This window comes from Eptesicus fuscus, chromosome 1 (assembly GCF_027574615.1).
Source record: "Eptesicus fuscus isolate TK198812 chromosome 1, DD_ASM_mEF_20220401, whole genome shotgun sequence".
NCBI lineage: Eukaryota > Metazoa > Chordata > Mammalia > Chiroptera > Vespertilionidae > Eptesicus > Eptesicus fuscus.
Window position 1 is genome coordinate 45577127 of NC_072473.1, and position 6114 is coordinate 45583240.

At 39.3% G+C, this 6114-nt stretch overlaps 1 pseudogene; it reads right to left on the reverse strand.

Annotated features, from left to right (window-relative positions):
- Positions 1 to 4737: 4737 nt before the first annotated feature.
- LOC103301874 (phosphatidylinositol N-acetylglucosaminyltransferase subunit C-like) lies at positions 4738 to 5631 on the reverse strand (annotated as a pseudogene).
- Between the last annotated feature and the right edge of the window lie 483 nt (positions 5632 to 6114).

Below are 6114 nucleotides of genomic sequence, written 5' to 3' on the forward strand. Positions count from 1 at the left end.
ATTTATATGAGACTTTGATTATATTTTAAAAGACTAATTTATAAAGTAACTTAAGTAGGTATCTTTAATTAAAATAAAGAAATTTATTTAATAAAATTTATAGGTTTGATATTTTATTGGTCTGATCTAAAAGTATGGCTTTTGTCTTTTTAGAAATTCTACTGCTGTTGAAAAATTTGGCTATATTTAAGAAATATATTGTTTTTGCCCTTCTTATAGGCAAAAACTTTTTTAACATTTAATATATATGTATAAGTAAAATATATTAATTTTTATTTGATAAAGCTTTCCATGTGATTTCAAGTATTAATAGGTTTAATTAAAAAAATATTTCTTTTAAGAGAGAACAGACTTTTGAATATTTTGGGGCCCAATGAAATGCCCAAAAGTCACTCTCAGTCTTGAAATAACTTGGAAAGATTAAACACATATATATGTATATATTTATATATATGCTTTAAAAATTATATAACTAAATTATGTTAAAGAATATCAATTATATTTAAATTGGATTATAGAATTAATCCTCTTTTTAAAATCAGACCAATAACTAATATATTTTGAATACCTAATTATTAGAGAAAACATAATTTTTTTTCTCAAAAACATATTTTTATATTTTAGGTATTTAATTACTATATTTATATATTTTTTCTTAATTTAATATGTATTTTGAACTTTTAGAGCTTGTAAGTTAAATATATTTTTAGTAATTCTTGGATTGATAACACTTCATGTTTCTAAGAAAAATACAAGACATAATTAATTAATAGCTTTAATTCTGTCCTCTAGATTTTTCTCATGAGGCAAATTTAAACTTTACTTTTTATTTGCCAGTAGCTCTGCTGGGGGAAGGGAATCTACCTCTTCCTCTATTAACAAAGGGTGTAGCCAGTTATCTGGGTTACTTAGATCTTTATAATTAATACATTATTTATCTATATTTTAATAATTTCTTTGAGATTCTAGAGTTAATTATAATTATTTTAAAGTATTTATTTTGGATAAATTCTATAACAGAGACAAATTTACTTATATTCTTGAAGGCTTTAAAAGTTAACTTTTTAACAAGGCTTATTAGCATTTTAAAAACTATTCTTTATTATGGAAATGCGAATCCTGCTGCTGGAATTAGTTTGAATTTCTTTCAAGAAGACTTTTTCACCATTTTTCTTAGGAAAAAGAACCAGTTCTGGGTTTTTTTATTTCTGTAGCCCTTGTAAAGAGTTAAGTCTAGTTTAAGACCTATCTAATATCCAAAATCGGACCATGTCCGCATTTTGCCTTATACCAGCTTTCTCTTTACACATGTACAGATATCCCAGACGTATTTCTAAATTTTTAAAACTTTTTTATGGCGAGAAAGAAAACTTTTCATTTAATATACTAGGAGAGTGGGCTTCTATATTGAATCGCCACATGTCTCTCCCTTCCCCCATATCCTGCTTACTTCAGGGGAAGCATCAGCAACAGATCTGGCCGAATTTTTTTTCATGCTTAAAAGATAGATAGATCTCAAATTTTTTCTTTCTTTTTCGCTTTCTGAAGTAATAGCTAACCCCCAATTTGGCCAAGATTTATATTTCCCTGCGAGTTCTCTTATAATTTTTAAACAAGGTATTAAGTAATCTTATTGCAAGTAATCTTATTGTGGGAGAGCAGATAGCCCTGCCCTCTTCTGCCACTCCTGAATCTCTCCGAACCAGAGGCGGCTTCAGCAGTGGAGTTTCACTTATTACAGATTTTAAATTCCATACACACACTAAGATTCTAATTTGAACAAGTAACAACATTATTCTGTGATCACATAGACTTCAATATTTGCCTCCAAAGGACATTTTCTCTAAATTCTACTTGTCCCATGTTTTACTCCCGACTATCAAAAAGTTGCTCCTCCCTAACCTTAATGAGTGCACTCTTTATCCGGAGGATATCCTCACCATCTGCTTCCCAAGTCCTCAGATCCCTGTTCTGGCGCCAATTTGTCAGGTCCATCCTGACAGGTTGAACCGGGCTGAGGTAGGGAGGTGGGATTTGAGAAAAGAAAGAATAAGGGAAACAACAGCAAGAGAAACAACAGCGGGATCAGGAGGTCCATGAGCCCTCGAGAGGCTGTGGCACCGTTTATTATTGTGTAATGCCTTTTATACATAAGACACTAAACAGGGGATCAATCAAGAGGAAAACATTCTTTGTTCTTCTAAAATCACTAATGGAGGGATAAGTTGAAGGACAAGTTCTTGTTACAGTAAATCTCACTAATTGGATACGTATTTCTTGGTAAGCCATGAAAGTAGCTCTTATCCTACTGATAGCAGTCATATAAACAAGCCTGGGAAAGCTTTGTAGGTAGGAGCTGCTCTCATTATACTGATTAATTGCCATCCAAACAGGCCTGGGAAAACTGTGTGGGTAGGGGGCCAACCTTGCTAGCCCCTTCAGGTGCAAGGACCGTGTCACCTTACACCTGGTCTCCAACAGTAATGTATTAGATGCCTTCCTATCGCATGAAGTATGTATTCTCATAGAGTAATACTGGTACATATGTTATAGTTATGGCAGTATGTCATATCCTATCTATATTAATAAAAGGGTAATATGCTAATTTGACCATGAGACCTTCCAGAAGTCCTTCCAGACAAAGCCATGGTGGAAGGGCCAAGGCAGAGACGGTTAGGGGTGATCAGGCCAGGAGGTGAGGGCAGTTGGGAGTGAGCAGGCCGGCAGAGGGGACCAGTTGGGGGTGAGCAGGCCGGCAGGGGGGTGCAGTTGGGGGCAATCAGGCCAGCAGGCAGAGTGATTAGGGGTGATCAAGCAGGCAGGCGGGTGAGCAGTTAGGAGCCAGCAGTCCTGGATTGCGAGGGGGTTGTCCAACTGCCAGTTTAGGCCCGATCCCACAGGTGTCTCAGATGGGAGAGGATGCAGGCCAGGCTGAGAGACACCTCCCCACCCCACCCCTGTGCATGAATTTAGTGGACCAGGCCACTAGTATATATATAAATATATATATATATTAGAGGCCTGGTGCATGAATTCATGCATGGGTGGGGTCTGGCCAGCCTGGCCAGGGAGAGGGGACATGGGCGGTTGGCCAGCCTTCCTGCTGGTCGAACTCCTGGTCAAGGGGACAATTTGCATATTAGCCTTTTATTATATAGGATATTCACTGAGTGGCCAGATTATTATACATTCAGAGATCATAATAATCTGGCCACTCAGTGTATAAAAGCCTAATATGCTAAGTGTCCAACCATTTGACTAGTCACTATGATGTGCACTGACCACCAGGGGCCAGGCTTCGACCGGTAGGTTAGCTTGCTGCTGTAGTCCTGCCAATCAGAACTGGGCAAGATGGGCCGGACATGCCCTGGAGCCCTCCAGTTGTCTCTCCCCAGCCACGCAACCTTCCAAGGTCTTTCCCAGGCCCTGATCATGCACCAGTGGGGTCCCCCAGGCTGTCTTGCACCCTCTTGCAATTAGGGACCCTTTAGGGGATGCCAAAGAGCCTGTTTCTGCCCAATCCCCCACATGCCAGACTGTGGAACTCCACTGGTGCATGAATCCATGCACCAGGCCGCTAGTATTCCATATGGATGGAAAATGGAACATCCACAAGATGTCTCCTCCCATAGATAGCAGGAAGATGACATTTCTGAAAAAGATGGCAAGATTGTAGGGCACTTGCTGGCACCCTTGGGAGTGAAAAATCTTTGGAAGATTCTGGAAGACTATTAAAATTTTATCATCATCCCCTTTTCTCTTTTCTTGGTAAAAGGATATTTGACACAATATCTGGAAATAGAATATAAAATTTCTGGCTCCTAGCATGTACCTCCCTGATGATTCAGGAAGTTAGCCTTGGGTTTCATGTTGGCAAGCATTCCAACAGATAAAGTTGTGTGATGATAAACTTTGAGTTAGATAACAATTTTTGACCTGGAATGGGGTATACAACATAATGTCATGTTTGTGTCCCTTGAAGTCCTCACATCAAAGTAGAAGAAGCTTGGAACCATGATGCTTGGATTCTAATGCAAGCTGTCTAGTGCAACTTCTTTAGCTTCTTATTCATCATCTGTAAAATAAGAATAATAACATATGCCCATTCACACTCACAGAATTGTTGGCAGAGATCAACATAAAATAAATAACAAGAAATATATTAAAGTACTTTATAAATTTAACATCACACAAATGTGAATTATTAATGATCAAATCAGGCAGAATATAAAATGATACATATCTTAGGTAGCATCATACATTAATAAATCAGTATTGAAGATACAATCTATTTTCCCACCAGGAAAAGTAGATATTTAGTTTTTTTATAGGTTATATATTTTATTTATTTATTTATTTATTTATTTATTTATTCATTCATTCATTCATTCATTTATTTATTTATTCATTCATTCATTCTTTCTTTATTTATTTATTTATTTATTTATTGCTGGATATGTTGTTAGTTTTAACAAATAGAAACCACATCACCTCATTTGTTACAGTGAGTAAGAGATGGGAGGTAACCATGTCTGAGGGACCCAGCAAGCTTTTTCACCCACCAAACGACAGAAAGGACAAGCACCTTCACCACCAAAACCTTTGGTTCACTTCTTTGGATCTCTGTTCTCCCACCACATCAGCCTGCTGCTTCCAGAATGGAACTGCCTTCGATTGGATTCTAGTTGGGATGCTTGTCTTTCAGCTTGCCTAAATAACAGAATGAAGTTCCCTAACTTAGCTGAGGAACCTGGACAAGTCTTCTTTGATCTCAGCCTCATCCCAAGGCCCATAAATGTTTTCTTTAAAAAGCTGTAGGAGAATGAGGTAAAAAGGGCAGAGGCAGGAGATAGATACCAGCAGAAGTGCAAAGAGGGTGGCTCCCACCACACTAATGGACAACAGGCCCCCCAAAGCTGATAATGAAAAGAGCAGTGTGACTCCCACATAGTTGCAGGGAGTACATGCCTTCAGTTTCTTCTGTAACATGGGCCACAGGACAAAAATATGGATGGCAAATGTCACCATAATGAAGGCATTCAGGGTCTAGGGCAGGTGTGAGGCCAGGCAGACAGAAGCAAATATGGCCATGTTCAAGGAAAGGGTGCTGGACACAATGGCAGCACTGGCACCATAGTCGAAGAAGATGAGGTGGCCTAAGAGCATAAAGACTGACATGGCGTAGATGGTGTCAGTGCTGACAGACTCTGTCAGGGTCTTCAGCACAGGTGAAAAACCATATGTGAAAGTAATAAAGACCAGGGGGCTCTTGCGGTCAGCCCACTGGGTCCACCCACTCTTCCTCCATCCTTCACCTCCATCAATAAGATTGAACAAAACATAGCCAATCAGTGACAAAGCCAGGCCAGTCCCTAAAAGCCAACGAGGGGCCAGAAGACCCTCATCCATATGTCACCAGATGACCCCAAAAACGCAGACCCTGAACAGCTGCTGTGTCACCACGCTGGATTCAAATACCATAGCCCAATACTGGTATTTCTGGGCATGGATGTTCTTCCAGAGCTCTTCCAGGAACCACTGGTCCATGTAGTTATCAGGAAAGGGCTGTCGCTCATATCAGACTTTCTGCCACCTGATCTCCATGGTGTTAGTTACAGGTTGGGAACACATTATCTTTCCCCTCAGACTCAGGCCAGTTCAATTTCCCATTCAGAAGTCCATGTGGTTCTTGTTCTTTATAAAGTCTTGAAATAAGACCTCTCCAGAAATCCCATGCTGTGTTGTAGTTGATATTGTGCCTACCTTCCCTTGTTCGCAAAGGCTGCAACCCAGGAAACGCCTGTAAGAGGAGTTTCTTCTCTGAGGCAGGACAACACAGCCAAGTTCCTGCCTGCCAGTTCATAGGGAAGCAAGGCTGGGGGGACCGATTCCCACCTCCTTCCCTATCCAGGGTGCCGGGGGTATTCATTTTATTTTTTAATCATATTTTATTTTTCATTTACAGTTGACATCCAATATTATATTAGTTTCAGGTGTACACCCCAGTAATTATCCTATATAATAAAAGTGTCCGATGACAGAGAGTCTGTTCAACCAATCAAAGCATAGTATGCTAATGATATGCTAAGGCTGCTCAACCGCTTGCTATGACAT